The 22,982-nt window shown below is 35.8% G+C and overlaps 1 pseudogene; it reads right to left on the bottom strand.

Annotated features, from left to right (window-relative positions):
- Positions 1–648: 648 nt before the first annotated feature.
- LOC149164658 (CBL-interacting protein kinase 32 pseudogene) lies at positions 649–22,782 on the bottom strand (annotated as a pseudogene).
- Positions 22,783–22,982: the final 200 nt, after the last annotated feature.

The raw sequence follows: 22,982 nt of genomic DNA, 5'->3' as shown, positions 1-22,982 counted from the left end.
ATTCAAAAGAGGCACATTGCACATTTGCTTCTATGTTCTCTACGTTTAGTTTGAGGATTGAGTTCATGCGCTCCACTATGTATAGACTCGAGACTGAACCTTCCTGTTTTTTTTTTTTTTTTGGGCTCATTGTTCTTTTCCCTTGAAATATATTCTTAAATCCATTCATTTGGTTCATAGTGACTTTTGGGTTTTTTTTAATGTATTACTCCCTAATCCCTTACCTGCATTGGAGGGAATTTTGACATGCCCTAACCCCCCCAATCTCAGATTGAGGAGTATTGTGGATGCTGTTTGTAAGTTGTAATCTTGCAGGAACTTGCAGTCCTATAAAACTCACCTCGATGAATCACGTTTTGCATGTGTGCTCGATAACCAGCTTTGTGCATAATGGAGAGCTTTAGGAGAAACACACTATCTGCATGACAAAACCAGATCGAAAGGGAAAACCCCTCTAGAAGTTTTATAAAAAATTGAACGCTGGAATGGTTTACCCGAAACTGAGAGTCATCCTCCCACAGAAAACCCCCAGGCCACACAACAGTGGGAGGTTCAAGAGCCACCATCGGCCAGTTTAGAAGGTCCGGGGCTAACACAGTGGTAGCCTGAGCCAAAGAAAGAGTCCGCAGTGACTTGCGGAACTAATGCCTAGAGGGAAACTACAAAAAACAGAGGAATTGCATTGAACAGAGGCAAGGCACCGCCGCCGCTGAAATTTGGGAGACCAGAACCTGTTGAGGGAGGAAACGACCAGAGCCAGAAATGTCAGGGGTCTAGAGCAGCCTCAACATCCAGCCAACGCTCACCGTGAAGCCGAACAAACCACCGAGAATCTCCCGTGAGATCCCCTGCAACTTGTGAGAAGCATAGGTCCATAGATCAATCCTTGGGCCGCCACCGACTATTAACCATTCTTGGCCTGCATCCAAACCGCATAGCAGGTTGGGGAGGGTAACCTGCATCAGGCGCCGGAACTCCAGATCCTTCTAGTTTTTCGAGTAGCAAAAAGCACACCACAGCAATCGAGTCGGCCTGTAAGAACGGACCACCGAAAGCCCATGGGGAGAAAAAAAGCCAGGCAGCCAAGACGAAAACGATGAGACCAAATGGGATGTAATCCTCCATCTCTGCCTTGAATCCAGACCCCCATGGCCGCCCTTAGAACCATCCCAAGAACATAGCACAACAGCCACATCCAAACCCTCGTTTTTGCAGAGGAAAAACCCTAGCTGCGTGTTGTCTCCTTATTTTTCAAGTAAAGAATGTATTCATTTATTTAGTCTTTTATATGAATTTAATTATTCTAATATTTATATTTAGTTAGTCCCAACATTTTATAGTTGTGTTAGTATTTAAATATATTTTAATAATCATACCTAATTCATTAATTAGGTAGTCAATTCTAATCTTTATAGAGTTTATTTTATAATTAAATATTTTCAATATTCACTTTTTCTCAGTCAATTACAGTTAATTTATTTTATTATCTAGTCAAACTAGCCATTATACTATAACGGTTGAAAAATTTGCTCTCCTCATCACTATTTACTCTGGTGTCATGATCTGACTTTGCATCTTGCCCTGATGATGAACCAGACTGGATGATGATGAACCACACTGTACGGTCGACAAAAAGCTCTTATCTGATTAATACCGAAAAAAATCCTAACATTTATAATTATGGATCACAAGAACCTAAATTCAAAAATAAACTAAAAATATTAGAAATATTATATTTATATTTATATTAATTTTTTCAATAGACTAATTTGAAAAATAAAAAAACATCATACTCACTTCAGTTCTACCTATACTTCTTAAACTCAATTAATTAGATATGCAACTAACTCAATTAGATATGCAACTAACTCAGTTGAACATGATACTCACTTCAGTTCTACCTATACTTCTTAAACTCAATTAATTAGATCTACAACAACTCAGCTGCTGTAATAACTTCAATCATAATATAAAGTAAATTAAAACTTAAATAATTCCTTTGATAATTTATTACCATAACTTATATCTATATTATTTTTTCAATAAATTAATTAAAAAAAAAAAAAATTCTACTTTACATCATGGCCAAAGCAATTCAAAATAAATTTACATAAAAACTTTAAATATTATAACTACAAAAGAACCATGTAGATTAAAAATTAAATAAATAGTGTCAACAAAATTAAAATGCAAAATACAAACAAAATTAAAATTCCATTATAAAGCAAATATACAAGGAAATTGTTATATGCAAATCTTCTTACGTTTTCCAATCATTTTGTTGTTTAATGAAACAAAAGTTTGACCATCCACACAGAGCCTCTCTAGATTTTAAGATTCTTTTATACCAGCTTCAGATTTTTCTTTCCCGGATTTGTACATATGAATACACATTACTTTAGAGAGAAACACATTAGAGTGCTTTAGCAAGTCATAAATCAAGCTTACACACTTATTTCTAGAGTATTATCGTTCACCTGTAATTTAATTAAATATTAGCAGTAAACGGTATAGCTTCTCTAAGTTTATTGATTCTATAAATATTTATAGGGGTGACTGTATATTATAGTTATACTATTTTGGAAATAATTTGTAATTTATAATAATGGGTGTTTTGAGTTCAATTTGGCTAGAATCGATGGGAGTCCTTAAAACCCTAATTTTTTTTGAAATGGTAGTAGGCTGAATGCTTACATCTGCCCTCACTTTGCCATCTCATATCGGTGTTTTTAAACACTCTATAGGGTTACTAATGCTACCAGTTTTAATTCTAAGGGCAAGAATGCATGAAAAAATGTTTCAATTTATTTTTTATAATATTAAAATAATTTTAAAATATATATATTTAATAAATTACAATTTTAAAAAATAAATGATTTTAGAATTATTTTAAAATAAATTAAAAATACTTAATAATATTTTTTACTGTTAAAATTATTATTGAGGAATTTTGAAGTTTAAAATGGGCTTCAAATTGTAAAATAATAGTAGAAATAATAAAATAAGATTACATTACATTATCAATTTTAGAGGGGAAAAAAAAAAATTATTTTTTCAATTCGTATTTTCAACTTATCTTTTTATGGGTTTACTCAAATTTCGAGCGACAACGTTCGTTGGATGCAAAATTGGTTCCTCATCTAAGGAGTACCCATTTTTCAAACTTTCGATGGACCCTCCTATACAAAAAATGTGAAATACATGAAAAACGTGATTGCAATCACATTATTAAATAATGCATCCAACAAGTACTCTCACTCGAAATTCGAGTAAAACCTTAAGGAGATAAGTTGAAAAAATAGTTTTATTATTTTTTAATCTTTTTACTTTTTACTCAAAAAATGGTGAATCATCCCTTATGGTTGACATCATATTACTAAATCTCATTGGTTCTTATAAATTTAATTTGGTTGTACATTTTTCTTAGAATGCCCATTTTAGACCTCAAAATTCCCCAAATATATCAACAAAAGGGAATTGCAATTTTTACCCTTTTATTAAAAAAAAAAAAAAAACTATTTTTTTAATATTAAAATAGTTAAAATTTATTTTATTTAATAAATTATATATTTTTAAAATAAATGTTTTTAGAATTATTTTAAAACCATTTAAAATATTTAAGAATAAAATTTTATTCTTAAAAGTTTTATTATTAAAGGAAAATGATAATTTTTGCAATTTTTATTAAATAAGAAAAAAAAAAAACACAAAATTATTTATTAACAGACCATGAAAAGTTTTGTTTGAAAATTTGAGTGAATACGTCACTCATTCTCTTGGATTGAAAGCTCAAATGATGAGGCAAAGAATGCGAGACCAAGTACAAATAGAGGAAAGACCTAAGAAAAGGAATTTGACCATTAGCGAGATAAAAGGTTTGTGGACGTTAATGAAACTCAATAATTATTAATTATTAATTTAGGGATAGGAACAGTTAAAGTGAAACATATATAAAATATTAAGTTTAAAATAATAAGAATGAGATTAAGTTAAATTGAATTTAAGAAAGGGATTAGAAGAATATTTTGAAGAAAAAAAAAAAAAAGTTAAATTAGATTAAGAATGAGATTAGAAGTATAATTGAAAATGTTAAGTCAAATTAATAATAAATATTAGTCAAATTGGATTTATACTAAAGAGGTGCGTTAGATTAAAAAAATAATAATATGGAATTATTATTAATAAAAGAACAAAGAATGGAAAGAAATAAAAGAACCAAATTAAGTATTTCTATTAATTCTTAAAAATAACATTAAAATATAAGTATTAGGGGTTTACGCATCACCCGATGCAATGAGTGCTAAGTGAACAATTCAAAAATCATGAGAAATTAGTCAGTTACGACTACCTCTCATGGAAATGGTTATACGTTAATGACTTACTTAACGCAATTGAATCCCAAAAACGATATCTAATATAATGCACTGCGTAAACCCCTAATACTTAAATTCAAAAAAGAGTGAAGGGATCTCTACTTGAATGGTTCATGAGGCACAATACTTGCTAAGGTTTTGCAAATGGGGTAGCAAGCTAAGTGGGCTTGACTGTGGGGAAAACTCCATAGTTAAGCGCGCTTGAGCCAGAGGAGATCTAGGATGGGTGACCTCCCAGGAAGTCCTGGTTACCGGGTACAAGCCCCGAAAGTGACAATTGATGCTATGTGATTCATTTCACTAGTTTCAATCCCACTTCTTCACCCCTGTGAGCATCACCCGATGCAATGAGTGCTAAGTGAACAATTCAAAAATCATGAGAAATTAGTTAGTTACGACTACCTCTCATGGAAATGGTCATACGTTAATGACTTACTTAACGCAGTTGAATCCCAAAAACGATATCTAATATAATGCACTGCGTAAACCCCTAATACTTAAATTCAAAAAAGAGTGAAGGGATCTCTACTTGAATGGTTCATGAGGCACAATACTTGCTAAGGTTTTGCAAATGGGGTAGCAAGCTAAGTGGGCTTGATTGTGGGGAAAACTCCACAGTTAAACGCGCTTGAGCCAGAGGAGATCTGGGATGGGTGACCTCCCGGGAAGTACTGGTTACCGGGTGCAAGCCCCAGAAGTGACGATTGATGCTATGTGATTCATTTCACTAGTTTCAATCCCACTTCTTCACCCCTGTGAGCATCACCCGATGCAATGAGTGCTAAGTGAACAATTCAAAAATCATGAGAAATTAGTCAGTTATGACTACCTCTCATGGAAATGGTCATACGTTAATGACTTACTTAACGCAGTTGAATCCCAAAAACGATATCTAATATAATGCACTGCGTAAACCCCTAATACTTAAATTCAAAAAAGAGTGAAGGGATCTCTACTTGAATGGTTCATGAGGCACAATACTTGCTAAGGTTTTGCAAATGGGGTAGCAAGCTAAGTGGGCTTGATTGTGGGGAAAACTCCACAGTTAAGCGCGCTTGAGCCAGAGGAGATCTGGGATGGGTGACCTCCCGGGAAGTCCTGGTTACCGGGTGCAAGCCCCGGAAGTGACGATTGATGCTATGTGATTCATTTCACTAGTTTCAATCCCACTTCTTCACCCCTGTGAGCATCACCCGATGCAATGAGTGCTAAGTGAACAATTCAAAAATCATGAGAAATTAGTCAGTTACGACTACCTCTCATGGAAATGGTCATACGTTAATGACTTACTTAACGCAGTTGAATCCCAAAAACGATATCTAATATAATGCACTGCGTAAACCCCTAATACTTAAATTCAAAAAAGAGTGAAGGGATCTCTACTTGAATGGTTCTTGAGGCACAATACTTGCTAAGGTTTTGCAAATGGGGTAGCAAGCTAAGTGGGCTTGATTGTGGGGAAAACTCCACAGTTAAGCGCGCTTGAGCCAGAGGAGATCTGGGATGGGTGACCTCCCGGGAAGTCCTGGTTACCGGGTGCAAGCCCCGTAAGTGACGATTGATGCTATGTGATTCATTTCACTAGTTTCAATCCCACTTCTTCACCCCTGTGAGCATCACCCGATGCAATGAGTGCTAAGTGAACAATTCAAAAATCATGAGAAATTAGTCAGTTACGACTACCTCTCATGGAAATGGTCATACGTTAATGACTTACTTAACGCAGTTGAATCCCAAAAACGATATCTAATATAATGCACTGCGTAAACCCCTAATACTTAAATTCAAAAAAGAGTGAAGGGATCTCTACTTGAATGGTTCATGAGGCACAATACTTGCTAAGGTTTTGCAAATGGGGTAGCAAGCTAAGTGGGCTTGATTGTGGGGAAAACTCCACAATTAAGCGCGCTTGAGCCAGAGGAGATCTGGGATGGGTGACCTCCCGGGAAGTCCTGGTTACCGGGTGCAAGCCCCGGAAGTGACGATTGATGCTATGTGATTCATTTCACTAGTTTCAATCCCACTTCTTCACCCCTGTGAGCATCACCCGATGCAATGAGTGCTAAGTGAACAATTCAAAAATCATGAGAAATTAGTCATTTACGACTACCTCTCATGGAAATGGTCATACGTTAATGACTTACTTAACGTAGTTGAATCCCAAAAACGATATCTAACATTAAAATAGAATTAATATAGAATTCAAAAGTATGATTAATAATCATAAAGAAAGGGATGGGGATAATGGGGTAAGGAGAGGACAAGCGATATTATATCTGAAAGGATTAGATTAGATTAAGAATAGGGTAAGAAATATTAAAGGAAGGAATTAGATAGGATTAGGGATGAAACGAACAACTATATATAATTTACAAATGGATAAAATAAATATTTTTATGTAGCAAATAGGTAATGGACCATTACCATATAGGATTTTCCTAAGAGTGTGTAATTTCAAAGTGGGGTTAGATTCCATAGGAAAGGATGAATTAATAGAATTTCGGTCAATCAATCTAGATCATTTGGTGATCTTCTATGTGCAACTGGACTTCACTCCATGGCTTATTTTTCCCACCAAGAGCCTGCTGATCAAACTAGGTGGTAGTTCTTCTTTGTCACCACATTATTTTTCTTTTACATTCATGCATGATGCAAAGGAGAATTTTACTAGTATCGGGTTCCAAACCTATGTAAACAATATATGTAGGAGGAATGAAATTAAGACATGATTATGAAAAATAATTATGGTCATGGGAAATGACGTAGGCATCTCCAAGACCCCTACAATCATGGATTTAGTGCACATAGGAAGTTTTTGTAGAAAATATGTCCGAGAAACTTCTCCATTAAAGTGGATAGAGGAATCATGGATCAGGGTCAAACATAGATGATGTTCCCTAGATGACCCCTTTTTGAGGAAGGAGTTTCGAAGGAGGGGAGGGGCATTGGATGTCTCAAAAGTTTCAAAGAAGCTAGTTTCCAACCCTTTATATGTTTCCTCTAATTATAAGGAAAGAAGGTGGCATTAGAGTAATTTTAATTTTAAAGAAAAAGAGGTTGAGGCTTGTGAAAGGAATTGAGCCTTGGGCCTTATCCTTCTCCATTGGTGGGAAGAAAGTGCAATATGTCCAAAGCTCATAATGAATCAAAGGTGCAATAATAAAAGGTTGTAAATCAATAATTGATAGGGCCTACAAAGAAGGGAAAACGCTAAGAGAAGATTCCCGATGTAGTTCCTATCCACTAATGTGAAGTTTAGTGGGTGCTCGCAAGATGTAAGCCCTCAAGAGACTCATTTGAGAAAATAATCTAGATATTCTATTAATTAAAGAAACTATGATCATAGGTTTGAAGGTGTATGTGATGAGAGAGACTTCGCTAAGGGGATGGTCCTTGAACACAATAGATGTTGTAGGTATGTCAAGGGAGATGTTAAAATCTTATAGTACTACTTTTCAAGTGACGGTCCTTGAACATTACATTATTATGTGCTTAGGAATGATTGAAGAAGTGGATTCAAGACTGTCAACTTGTGGTGTCTTACTAAATAAAGTATTGGTCTGTTGATACCTCAGTATGAATACACACAACTTCCCTTGATATTGACCTGAGATACGAGAGTCTCAAGGTCTGAATAGTGCCTAAACATATCCCTATTAATAAAGGATAGCTATGTACCATGTTACCAACATTCATTTAACTATCATGCATTTTAGTGTCTAGTATGTCCATCGTTTTGTAACCCCTATGAGTCAGGACAAGGGATTTTCTCTCATGTTGTGTTTGGTCCTATGAACTACATAACACTTTGCCATATTAAATTATGTTTGGAAATTGTTTCACCAATTTGGATGTATGCAACCTTATTATTTAAATAAGTATTGTTAGAATAGAAAATTTATACGCAACCTTTGTGTGCAACCTACTATCTTGAAATGGGACCTATCATCCAACAATCAAACATAATTGTATGACATAACATCACAGTAAATAAATTTATTTCCCTCAGCGTGGATGGTACATATGAGGTCATTGGTTCCCACACTACCTAGCTTTAATACAGAGGCATAAGGTAGTATTTCAATATGCAATCATCTGCATCATAAGCAATTATTAGACTCATCGGAGGCTATTTCATGTGCCGCCACTAGTGATTCTCATGAGGCATCATTGGTTACTCCATGACTAGTAAGTACATGCCTCTTGGATAATATAAATAAGGCATGATGTGTAGTTAAGAACTAATATGACACATTCCACTTAACATCAGTATATCATACTTCTCATACACATCATTATAGATACAAGGAATTTAAGTCCTTACTTCAAGAATAATGAAATGATATTGTGGCTTATGATTGACCTCACTATCTCATGCAATACCCATGTCTTACTAACATAAAGAACACGAGACTACTGTATTTCTACAATTATGTCCCTAATCTTGTCCATAATTTAACACGCCCTTATTAGTGGTTGTGTAGTTGTTGGGTATCTTATATACAGAAGTGAAGAACAAAACCGTTAATTCTTATCTAATATGTGCTTACCACATGTTTCTTAGTTGTTGGGTCTGCAAAATTATGAAAAAATTAAATGTGGTATGGGTTTTGAACAAATATCAAGCCATTTGGGTGCTACACCATATTATCAAACTCACCACAGTGTAAAGGACTATCCTAATTTCAAATCGCTTACAATTATGTTACAAGTGATTATGGATTTTGCACAAATATCAAGCCATTTCAGGGTGGGTGCTACACCATATTGTCAAAATCACCACAACGTAAATGACTCTATTAATTTCATATTGCTTAGAATTATGTTACATGTTAGGTCCCTATGCTACTAGTGTAACCCCTTATTGTTATTAGTGCAACCCCCTTATTATATTGTTGTGCCCATGTAATCCCCATATTGTTATTATTGTGCCCCATAGAATCCCACTATTGTTATTGTTGTGCCCTTATATTATTATTGTTATGTCAACTATGATTATATTATGACCCCTTAGACTCCTATATATAGAAAGGAGGTCTTGTCATTTGTATCATCCAAGAATTTTTCATTTGTTTAATTTAAAGGAGGTTTTCCTCTTGAAGAGGCTGATTTCTAAGTCGTTGATCTATCTTTTCTATCTTTTTGTGAGTTGGTTTCATAACATTTGGTATTAGAGCTTTGGATTCTAGGGTTTCGCTGCTCCAAACAGGTCATCGTGGAATTTTCTCTATACCTTTTTTCTGCAACACTTTAGAAGCTAAAAAAAAAAACCATTTGAGCCGAAATCCTTCTGAATCTTGGGTCTGAATTTCAGAACTTGTCTAGCTATATGTTCGGAGATATGATCAGAGGAAGTTAGGGTTTTTGCAAGCTCCAGAATTCCATCTCAAACATGTCATCGTGGCATTTTCGCTATAATTTGTTTTCTACACAGATTTAGATTCTTAAATTAAAACACATTTGAGTAGAAATCTTAGTGAAGCCCGAGCCCGAATTTCATATATTGGTTTGCTATATTTTCAAAGATACGGTGCAAGACATTTAGGGTTTATGCAAGCTTATGAATTACATTCCAAATAGGTGACCTTGGGAAAATTGTCATACCTCTCTCTCTGAGAATCTGATTCAAATTCGTAAAACGTGATAGCAAGAAGATGGAATGTAGTTTGTTGGGTATCATTTTCAGAACCTAAGGTTGAAACAGTGACATGTGGCATGTCGTACAAGTTCGCTCTACTAAACTAGTCTATAATTAGGTCATCGCGAGAGATTGGGAATAACTCTTTCTTCAGGAATCCAATTGCAATCAGACTTGCGGGGTTAGAAAGAGGACTTAGATAGCTATCACAGGCCAAAATTTTAGAACTTAGAGATATGAAATGATAGAGTTACAGTCGTTTCAATATCGAGCTCCTAAAATCAAGAAAAAGTGATATGAGGAAGTTTGATGGTGAGGATCCGGTAAATTTGATACTACAGATGGAGAAATATTTGATCTATATGAGGTGCAACTATTACAAAAGCTGTGTAATGCATCTTTATATTTAGAACCGAATCAATTTTTATGGTATAAAGGGCTTGGTTCTCATAAACGACTTGTCACGTGGTCAATTTTGATGGAGGAAATGATAGCACATTATGAGGATACAAAGAGAAACACCTTATTTAGCCAATTGATAAATCTCAAACAAAAGTGTTCAATGGCTGAGCACATTGAGTACTTTCAAAAATTGAATATAAGGGTAAATGATATTCCAGAGAATCAGAGGATTGATTTCTTCATATGGACTTTAAAGGATAAAATTCAACATGAGGTTCATCTTTGGGAACCTAATTCATTGGAGAAGGCATTCAGGTTGGCAAGAAAAAATGAAAGCAAAATTATGGCAACAAGGAAGCCTACTACTCACAACTATAAAGATGGAAGTGTTGATTCCCCTAGCCCTCCACAACCTACAAGGTTGACACCACAAAAATTGGAAGAAAAAAGAGCAAAAGGGCTTTGTTACAATTATGATAGCAAATACTAAAGGTCATAAGTGTGCTGAGAAAAAATTATTTTACATATATTGTGAATAGGAGGAAGAAAAGGAACAAGAAATGTCAAAACAAGAGGATATACACCAAGAACCAACCCTAGAGAAATAAGAAATGAATATGAACATATCTTGTAATGCATTGGTAGGAATTACCACTCCTCAAACTCTCAAGATACAAGGGCATATCAAGAAGAAAAAGGTAATAGTGTTGATTGATTCGAGTAGTACCCATAATTTTATTCATTATAAGATAGCCAAGGAATTTAATTGCTTCTTGTATCTAGCACCAAAGTGTCAAGTGATGGTTGCAAATGGAGGAACCATAAATTTCTCTGGAAAGTGCCATAATATCAAGCTATCCATGGGAGAATATGTATTGAATAGCCCAATGATTTCCATTCCAATGGGTGGTGCTGATGTTGTACTAGGAGTCCAATGGTTACAATCCTTGGGTACAATAGCTTTTAATTTTTAAGAACTTTTCATGAAATTTTCTTCGAAAGGAAAGGAAGTTGAATTAATGGGTATCACAAAGAAACCGAGAAAGATAATAAGCTCTAACAGAATGACAAAGCTTATAAAGAAAGAACAAAGAGGCGTAATTGCACAATTATGTTTGCTAGAGGTTCCCACATCGAAATCATCTATCTCCAGATCTCCAAAAAGATTTGGACATTCATTCTAAGGTATTTGAGAATCCCAAAGGCCTCACACCTATTCATGATCATGATCATGCTATTCATTTGATTCCAGGAAGTGTTCCTCCAAACATTAGGCCTTACAGATATCCATATGCCCAAAGGAGTGAAATTGAATGTATGGTTGCAGAAATGTTAGAGCTTGGTATAATTATCCAACCAAATTTGATAAACGAAGCAAGGGACGAATGGAAGAATGATGAAGTAGGGTGTGAACTCATTCAAAAGTTGTAGAAGATCCTAGTTCAAACAATATTTTCGGAACTTGACGAGTAAGGAAAAATCATATTGGAAGCTGAAGGAGACACAAAAACAAGAACCCGACATCTACGAAATTGATCCATTTCAGAGTATCTCATCAAGTGGAAGAACTTACCCATTGAAGGTTCCACATGGGAGGATGAGAATTTTATACAGAAGCATCCATAACTACTCAAGTGTTGAGGACAACACTCTTTGAAGGAGAGGGGCATGTTAGGTCCCTATACTACTAGTGTAACCCCTTATTGTTATTAGTGCAACTCCCTTATTATATTGTTGTGCCCATGTAGTCCCCATATTGTTATTATTGTGCCCCATAAAATCCCACTATCGTTATTGTTGTGCCCTTACATTATTATTGTTATGTCGACTCTGATTATATTATGACCTCTTAGATTCCTATATATAGAAAGGAGGTCTTTTCATTTGTATCATCCAAGAATTGTTCATTTGTGTAATGTAAAGGAGGTTTCCCCCTCAAAGAGGCTGATTTCTAAGTCGTTGATCTATCTTTTCTATCTTTTTGTGAGCTGGTTTCATAACATTACAAGTCATACAAAATTTAATTAATCTACCCTTCTCATGATAAATGTAACTGGTGAATAGAGAGGATATCACTTTGATTATTTTTGCATTATCGATATGACTACAACCCAAATTATCTATGGTTTAAATAGTTAATTTCTCATGGAAATGAAACCCTTGCATAGAAAAGACAACATGGAGATGATTTTTGCATTATGATTATGCTTACAATTCATATTATCAAGGATTTAAATTAGTGCAACTCTTGAATAGCGCAGACAAAATGGTGACCATGTTGCATTCTTGATTGTATATCTTAATATGTCAGATGTAATTACTATAATTTTATTCTCTTCAATAAAGGATTTTGAATTATATAGGAATGCTAGAAATCAAGGATTTGAACTAAACCATCTTAACTACTGTCAGTTATTTTGATTTTGGTTTTGGTTTTCTTACAACTTATTTTCCTTTATTAAATCTAGTTGCCAACTACATAGGCACTTTACCAATGAGAGATAGAAATGTTTCATTGTTATCATACTTTATTCACATCACATGCCCTCAATAAAGAGGTAGGTTGCGCTACATTCCAATGAGATCTGACAAAGGAATCTAAGGACTATGCTTATGTGTCTCTAACACAGCTTGCACAGGGGATATACACATTAGAAATCCATTTTTAAGTCATCTTTGGTGGGTCTATAGTGAAACTACACCAACAAAAAATTGTTAAACACCTAAGGTCCAACACAGTTAACACGACATTATATGAACTTGTATTGTAGGCCAATCTCCTTACTATGAGAGCCTCTTTGTATTATAAAACTATTGGAAGACAATTAAAGCCTCCATATATTGAAGCTCACCTTCACTATCTATGAGACAAGAAGTCACCCATAGTGTATCACTCAGACTCATCATCTTGGTAGTATAAATCATTGTTCCCGAGGTCACCAAAGGCTACCCACTTCTTCAGGAATGCAATGTGAACTCAATCGTATAATATTTTCAAGTAATCTGTTGGATTTTTTTTATGTCATTCCTTTAAAAAAAAACCTAAGGGGTTTTTACAAGAGGTATTAGAGCCCAAGTTTCAACACTAGGCCTCAGGGTATAAATAATATTTTAAAGTGATTTTGCTAGTATATATGTACCAGTTAGTAATAATAACTATAAGACTAGAAGATGTTGGTATAATTCCCCTCTATCTAGCATAAATGATAGATGCATGTATCGATGTGAACGCATCAAAAGAAATAATAGGACGATGGAATGGATAACAAGATAGTCGAGTGCATCTCCAACATATCTCTGCATGAGCCAAAAGAAAGATTCATTGGATGGGAGAGGTTAACAAAGTAGCTTGGAGAAGGAAACTCATCTATCTGGGTCGACACCTTGAGGAGTCTCAAGGTTAGGCTAAGAGGTTACAAATATGACAATGTCAAGGCCCAAGAAAGGCAGGAATAAGCTAATGCTTCTATTTTATAGATACTTTTAGAATTACAAAGGAAAGGACAAGATGGACCGGGAGTTGGTCCTAGAAATAAACAAAGATACGGGGAAGAAAAGGAAGAGAAAAACATAGTAAATGGGAGCCGACCTAGGAAGAAACATAGGGTGGGAATTGATGATACAATAAAAGGAGGTACTCTCATAAATATCCCTAAGTGGGGAACCATTACACATAGAGATTATTTTGAATCCCCTCCCAGGAAGCATTATCATCATCAGAATAGGAATGGGGAAGATTACATGCCTGAAGATTTCAAGAAGGCTAAACCCCCCATATTTGATGGAGAGATGAAGAATTCCAAAGATGAAGAAGCTTGCTTGTTAGGGATGAGGAATTTCTTTGAGATTTATAATTATTCTGAAAACATGAAGGCGAGGGTGACCACATTAAGCTTGAAGGGAAAAGTTGATATATGGTGCGAAGATGTGAAAATGTGAAAAACATACAAGAAGAAGATCTGACTTCGTGTGATTTCGAGGAGTTGTTCCAAAAGAAATATCTATCAGAGAGATATTTTGATAGTAAAGGAAAGGGATTCTATGAGCTCAGAATGGGACTAATGTCGAATTTTCAATACGTCACCATATTTCTAATGTTGTTGTGATATGTACCCTACCTGAAGGACAAAAAGGCAAAAGTCCAAAGGTTTATCAGTGGACTACCCCAGTCTTTGAAGGATCGCATTGAATTTGATGAACCTCAGACATTAGAGGATTCTAGCATGAAATTGAAGAATTTATATGAGCAATCAAGGCGCAGGCTAAAAAGTAAGGGTGGTTAGAGTTCAGAAGGTAACATGAAGAATAAAGAAAGATGGCATAATAAAGGAGGGTTAATCCAAACTACAGGTAAAAATTAAAGCACATTCTCAGCTAGCATAGGAAGACCTCAACCAAAGTTCAAACCAACTGAAAAAGGACATGTGCATCAACCCACGGGGGGAAAACAGACTAGATGGTAACAAACCATTACAATGTTAGATATGCAGAGGAAATTCCCGCAACAAAAGGATTCCAGGCCATAAATATACAACACTCAAGAAGCTCGCACCATGAGGGATGTAGCTTAGAATATACCCACAATATATGCCATCATGGACAATAGGTAGGCCAATTATCAAGCCTCCATCATAAAATTGGAAGATAAAATTTGTAATCAAATTGTCTCTATTCTAATTGATCACATTAGCCCTGAGCTTGTATATCACTACGAGCTAGCTAAAGAAAACAATGTAGAAGCATGGTTGGTCCAACTAGCCACAAGGACAAAAATAAGAGTAAGCCAATGGGTAAAATCATGTGCATTTGAACTCAATGGCATGGAAACCATATCAAACCTTAATATGCTTCCCCTAGGTGTATATAATATGCTACTGGGTATGGATTGGTTGTATGCCCATCGAACAAAAGTATATTGTTACAATGAGACTATTGAATGCCTAGATGAGACGAGGGAAAGGAGGATCCTAGAAGGAAAAAGGAAACATATCTTAATAAGAATAATCACAGCTATGAAAGCTAAGCTTAACCATAGAAAAAGGTGTACGCTATATGTCATACACATTTCTAGTAATATAGAAGCATGCAGTAATGCGGGAAAAGAAGGCAGTGAGGTAGAATTTTTTTATCAAGCTGATGTTAGGGGCAACACTGCATCCAAGGCACCTTGTCAGATGAGTAGTTCTGAGCTAGTAGAACTAATATTGCAATTAAAGGAGATGTATGATAAGCGCTATATAAAACCAAGTGTGCCTCCATGGGGAGCACCAATATTATTTGTGAAGAAAAAAAGTGGCGCACTCAGATTATGCATTGATTATAGGAAATTAAATAAGGTGACCGTCAAAAATAGATACCCTTTGTTGTGGATTGATGACTTATTCGATCAGTTGAGAGGAGCAATGATATTCTCTAAAATTGATATGAGATCAAGATATCATCAAGTTTTTATCAAGGAGGAGGATATTCACAAGACAACCTTTCAAATGCGATATGCACACTACGAGTTCAAGGTGGTACCCTTTGGGACTGCAAATGCCCCTGCCACTTTTATGTGCCTAATGAACAATTTTTTGCACCCATTATCTAGAAAAAAAATTGATTTTCTTCATCGACAACATATTGGTGTTCTCAAGAAATAAGGAAGAACATGAAAAACACTTAGCAATGGTACTACAACTACTAAGGGAACCTAAGTTCAATGAAAAACTAAGAAGGGATAATAGTGGACCCAAAAAACATCAATTAAATAATGGAGTGGCCAACACCCATGAATATAACCTAGGTAAGATCATTCGTGGGGTTGGCTGGTTACTATAGGTGATTTATTAAAAAATTCTCTAAGATAGGCCATCCAATCACCGCCTTACAGAAGAAAGGGAGAAAGCTCGAGTAGACAATTGAATGTGCAATGATTTTGGATCAATTGAAGAAATTGCTCCATAATGCACCGGTTTTTAGGATTGTTGATCCAGATAAGGACTTCATTGTTTGCATCGATGCCTACAAAAAAGGGCTCAATGGGGTCTTAATACAAGATGGACAAGTATTTTGTAATGAGTCACGAATGTTGAATAAGCATGAGCTAAATTATGTGACCCATGACCTAGAACTAGTCACCATTATCCATGCATAAAAGATGTGGAGGCATTACCTCGTTGGCAGGAGATTTACCTTAATGGTGGATCATGGGGGGCTAAAATAATTATTTGACCAACCTAAGCTAAATGAGAGACAAGCTAGGTGGTTGGTAACCCTTAGTGAATTTGATTTTGAGATCAAATAAATAAAGTACAAGGAAAACTAGGTTGCAAATGCACTTAGCAGAAAAGTGAATATAAATCACATAGTATCTATTAGATCTTATGGAATTAACCATGGAGAAGTAATTATAGATGTTAGAATACATGACAAGAAATGTCAACAGGTAAAGGAATAATTACAACACAGAGATAAGGGAGGGAAGAGTGAGGAATATCACCTCACAAAAGAGGGCTTGATCAAATTCAAAAATAGAATCTATGTGCCAAACAATAGTGAATTGAAGAAGCTCATACTCAAGGAGTTCCATGCCAAACCATACTAGGGCCATCCTGGATATCAGAAGACCCTCATAGCCATAAAAAAGTTTTATTACTAGTCTAATATGAAGAAGGAGGTAGCAAAGTCTGATGTGAAATGTGTGGAATTCCAATAGGTAAAGACTGAATGCAAATACCAGGTAGGATTATTACAACCTATTCCCATTTTGGAATGGAAATGGGAAGTGATATCAATGGATTTTTTTACACTATTTCCAAGAACATCGAGGCAACACAATACAATTATGGTGGTAATTGAAAATTTGAGAAAGATGACACAATTTGTAGCAGTCAAATCCACCAATTCAGCTAGAAAAACAACCCAAATATTCATTCGAGAAATTGTGAGGTTACACGGGGTGCCCAAGAAAATCATCTTTGATAGATACGCCAAGTTCACCTCAAGGGTTTTGAGGGAACTATTTGTAGGTCTCGGGACAAAATCAACCTTCAGAAAAACTTATAACCAACAAATAGATGGATAAACAAAGACAATCAACAATATCCTCAGGGATATGTTGAGGATGTATGTGATGCACTGGCTGAAGAAATGGGAAGCGTACCTCTCACTGGTGGAATTTTCTTATAACAATGGATACCAGGAATATCTGAAGATGAGCCCTTTTGACGTATTGTATGGGAGGTCTTGCAACACTTCTATTAGCTAGAGTGATCCAGTAAATAAGGTCTTAATTAGGTGAGACATCTTACAATAAATGGAATAAGAGATGCATACCATTAAGAAAAAATTGAAGGTGTTAGACGACCGACATAATATTTATGCAAATCAACATAGAGAGCATAAGGAATTCCAAGTTGGAGAATGCATATATCTTCACATCAAACCTAAGAAGAGCTCCCTAAATATTGGGTCATGATCCAAATCTCCACCATGATTTTGTGGACCCTTTGAAGTATTGGAAAGGATTGGACCAGTGGCTTACAAATTGGCCTTATTCCTTTCAGTAAAAATACATGATGTTTTCCATGTGTCCTTCCTTAAGGTATATGCGTGAGATCATAATCATGTTATTGATTTTTCTATTCTACAGGTAGACCCAGAGGGAGGATTTCAACAAGAACCGTTATGCATCCTAGAGAAGAGGAAGATCATGCTACGGAACCGAGCAATAGAGAAAGTTAATGTATAGTGGAAACACTTTTAGCCTGAGGAAGCCACATTGGAAATGGTGGATCAAATACATGTAGATTACCCATCTTTGATCATTAGATAAAGTAAATATGAAAATAATTGTAAATAATGTATAAAGATCCATGACACATTATATGTTTTGTTTCATTGTATATAGTCGTAAAACATCAATGGCAGTGTTCCCCTTAATGGGGAATGGTTGTAATGCCCCAATCATGTAGTAAATATGTAGATATGATGCTAATGGTCCTGATCTTAGTACATTCGTGTATATAATGTAAATATTTTCCTATCACCTTGCATTATATAAATATGATAAATATTTTGTTGTTAACCTAGTGTACATGTTGAAGTTGCGCTTGCATGGTTATGGAAAACACTTCTCAGTTATCCTAGTGTAGATGTGTAAGATCATAAATACACTATGTCCACAAATATAATAATGAATAATGTTTAATTGAATCAAAACCCTAACCATTTATTGGAACTCCGTTAATGAGGCTTCAACCAATGGTCCTTCTTTAAGGTAACCACTTATAATTATTTATTGAACATTTTTTTAACTCATTGAACCTTAATGTTGGGAGAAAAATTTAAATATATAAGATGATAACTTATTATATTAACCAGGGGGAGTTAGGTGGAACCTCAACAACATCTAAGTGAGGATAATCACCAAAGTCCAAATCAGACCAAAAATATCCAAGACATAAGTCTCTGTTCATGGAGCATAATATAAGGTTATAAATAGATAAGGGTCCATATAGTTCAACCCATATAGTTCAAGGCAAATATAATTCAACCTAAGGCTTTAGAAGAGGGAGGTGCTCTCAGACATAGGATTCATGAGAATGGACATAGCTAACAAGGGTTAGAAGGTTATTAACACACGTGAACAATTCTCCCCCCCCCCCCTCACACCTTATCGATTCTAGAATAAACCTAAGAAGAGGGATAATGGCACATAGGGAGAAAAAGGGAGGACAAATGGCAGGAAATAGAAAATACAATTATCCATACCCTAACTAACCAGGAGTAAGGGATGAACAATAGAAAAAGGGGAGAGTAGAGCAAGGGAGAAGGAAGCAAGAGGTGAATAGAGGCGATGGAAAGAAAAAGGAGAGTAAAATCAAAGGCAAGAAGTTCGCTTGGTAGGAAACTCAAAGGGTGTTTCTGTAAGGAGGGAGTCACATCTAAACATCGCGGGGTCTGCACCACGAGGACAACAAATCGAATTACAATATGAAAGGTAAGCCTCCATCATACTACTGAATTGTACATTTAGCATTTACTGCGTTAAATTGCCATTATCTTTACATCCAATTAGCAACTGGATTCTAGGGCATAACACATGATCATGGGTCTCTTGTCCCAAACATCTACAAAAAAAATAGGAACCATTAAGTAACCATTTAGTATTGTTTTGGATTTGGTTTCCCTCACCCATCAGTTGGGAAAAATATAGTCGTTTCCTCCTGACCTTTTAATTGCTTGGTTAGTTTTACTTTCCAGGAGTTAGGAACCTTGCAGTTATGTCTATGGGTATGCACCTTCTATCAGGTGCGGTATAGACACTTGGTAAATTTTTCATGCTAAATATTGTGAAATAAACTTAACCTTGGTCTCTTAGTGAAGAAAAAGCAATTGTCTACATAAGCACTTTTCCCATGAGAGATAGAAATGTTGCATTGTTGTCGTACTTTATTCACAACATCTGCCCTCAATGAAGAGGTAGGTTGCACTACAATCCAATGAGATCCGACTAAGGAATCTAAGGACTATGCTTGTGAGTCTCTAACACAACTTGCACATGGGATATACACATTAGTAGCCCATTTATAAGTCATCTCTGGTCATTCTATAGCGCAACTGCACCAACAACAAATTATAAAACACCTAAGGTGTAACACAATCAACATGACATTACATGAAGTTGTATTGTGGATCAATCTTCTTGCTGTGAGAGCCTATTTGTCTTATAAAACTATTGGAAGGTAATTACAACCTCCATATATCGATGCTCACCTTCAATAGCTATGAGACAAGAAGTCACCCACAGTGTATCACTCTGACTCATCATCTTGGTACAATAAATCATTATTGCTGAGGTCACTAGAGGCTACCCACTTCTTTAGGAATGCAATGTGAACTCAATAATATAATGTTTTCAAGTAATCAGTGGGCTTGTTTTTAGCTCATTCCTTAGAAAAGAAAAGAAATTCTAAGGGTTTGTTATGTTATCACAAAACCAGTACTAGGGACTGCAACCAAGCAAGGTCTCATGTAACTGTTTCAGACCATACTTTAGATTAGGAATTAGCCTTCCTAATCAGAGAGGGCTCTCTCACAACTCTTGACAAAATCCTTCAAACACTAGATGGCTAACTCTTTATTTACTTATGAAAGCATAACTGGTTGGAAACACATCAAACTAGCTCTCATTGGGCTATGGAGTCTATAATATCAAGTAAACAAGGAAAACACAGTGACCTCATAGAAATCAAGGCTCTTAGCATTACATGTCAAACATATTTCACCAAAACATAGCTTGCTGTATACACAGGAAGTCAGAGCATATATTTATGAATTCTGAGTGATTGCATACAACAAAACCATAAAATACATAAAGTACCACACATCATCACTACATTTGATCATGACAATCCTTCGAGAATCTTGAGAAGAGAATAACTCTGTTTTACTGTTACTGTCAAAAAAGGTCTTACAATGGCCCAAAACAACACTGTTTTTCTATTAAGTATCCAACCCTTTTTACATCTAACCTTGGCCCATATATAGGCAAGCAAACTAAAACACCTCGAGCTTCCTCCTCCAGCATGAGGGGAGCCTCGAAGGTGGCTATTAACTATTCCTACATGCTACTAACTAATGCATTAATTACCAACATGCTGAACTATAATTACACACAATCCTAATCAAACTAAAATACTAATTTCATTCTCCTCGTATACTTGATACTTTCTTGAATGCTTTGGCAGCTGTCCTCCTTCAATTAATCTGATATGGCTGAGTTACGGATGCAATGCATGCTGACTTGGGATGCTTGAAAGCGCTGATGGCTCATTTAATGACCAGAAAGTGTGCTCCTATTATAATGGTCTATGTCTCCCAACCTTCTCCGAAAGTGTAGCAACATGTTCCCAAATCATTTAACAACCCCAGGCATGAAGTACTACCATGTTTTTGAATGTACTGTAGGTGGCATAGACAGATGTCTCTCTTTCACAACTCCTGCTCACAGTATTACACTAGCTGCTCTGCGCTTTAAATCATCACCTACAGCAGTTTCGTAGCGCGCTACGAAACTGCTGTGTGATTTAAAAACACAGTCCCCCTCACTGGTTTTCTGCTAACACTGTGCTACATTTATTAATGATCTTCCTCATTCCAACAAATGAACAACAATTTGCAAATAATCCTGTTTAGCTGCCAGGCTTCAATGTCAATAGCTTTTCCTAAAAACAAACTCAAACAGCATGCTCGGATTCCTCTGCTTTCTGGAGATACTTTTAGGCCTGCCGAAAGGTTCTTGTAAAACTTATGAAATTCCAAGGTATCACCTCCAACCTTGCGGACTTCAACCATAAAAAGAGAAGAAGCTACTTCAAATACCTCTGTAGCTACATTCAAATGACCCTTTCTTCCAGTCTTTGAACCTTGCATCTTCATCTTGTAATTTCTCTTTTGCACATTGAATCCAAGAGGCTTTGCAGCTTCCTCAATTTTCGATACTATCTCGTTTGCAGGGCGTTTAGATGCAAACCTCGTTTCTCGCTTAACCATACCCATGTCCATTTCAAAGAGATTGCCAAGATTGAGACCCTGGAACATGGAGATAAGTTCAAATGCATTCATCACCTCTGGTTTTGTTTCCCTTTTTTTTTCTGTAACAAGATGTTCTTCTGAACCATTGAAAACAGCATCAACATCATCCAGATTTACATCTTCTTCTTCATTAAACTTGGGTGGCTTATAACCTTTCTTGAACCATTCATTGTCTAAAATCTCAGGTACTGTAATTCGTGCCTTAGGGTTTGGGTCCAAAATCCTTGTAATTAATTTCTTTGCATCAGAAGAAAACCATGAAGGGCACGTAAAATCTGATTTATATATCTTTTTATACAATGTCATAAGGTTTGGATCATCAAAAGGCAAGTAACCTGCTATTAAAACAAATAGGATGACACCACATGACCACAAGTCTGCAGTTGCCCCATCATAACCTTTATCATTGATGACCTCAGGAGCAACATAATTGGGTGTTCCACAAGTAGTGTGAAGCAAACCGTCATCCCTGACTTGTTGAGACAGTGCACTTAGGCCAAAATCTGATACTTTAAGATTTCCATATGTATCCAGAAGCAAATTTTCTGGCTTCAAGTCCCTATAGTAGACACCCTTACTATGGCAGTAATCAACAGCATTAATAAGCTGCTGGAAGTATCTCCTTGCTTCATCTTCCTTCAACCTTACATGGTTAACTATTTTGTCAAAGAGCTCGCCTCCAGATATAAACTCAAGTATAATGTAAATTCTTGTCTTACTGGCCATGACCTCATACAGCTGGACAACATTTGGATGCTTAATCAACTTCATGGTTGATATTTCCCGTTTTATCTGATAGTTAACCCGTTGAATAGTATTGTCTTCATCCCAATAATAAGAATTAGATTTCTGTATTCCCCATCTTTATATTTTGAGTCATCATCTGCTTGCCCATCCATCATCCTTCAGGTATAAGAAATTCAGCTTGCAGACACTCTGTTCAAACAACCACATGACAATCAACTTTCATACACAACAACACATTAATT

The sequence above is a fragment of the Pinus tabuliformis genome, chromosome 5_1 (genome assembly GCF_031772625.1).
Source record: "Pinus tabuliformis cultivar Carrire ecotype Pingquan chromosome 5_1, CPIR1, whole genome shotgun sequence".
In the NCBI taxonomy this organism is placed as follows: Eukaryota; Viridiplantae; Streptophyta; class Pinopsida; order Pinales; family Pinaceae; genus Pinus; species Pinus tabuliformis.
Note: the sequence above shows the minus strand (reverse complement) of the source record. Positions and strands in the feature narration are given on the sequence as shown.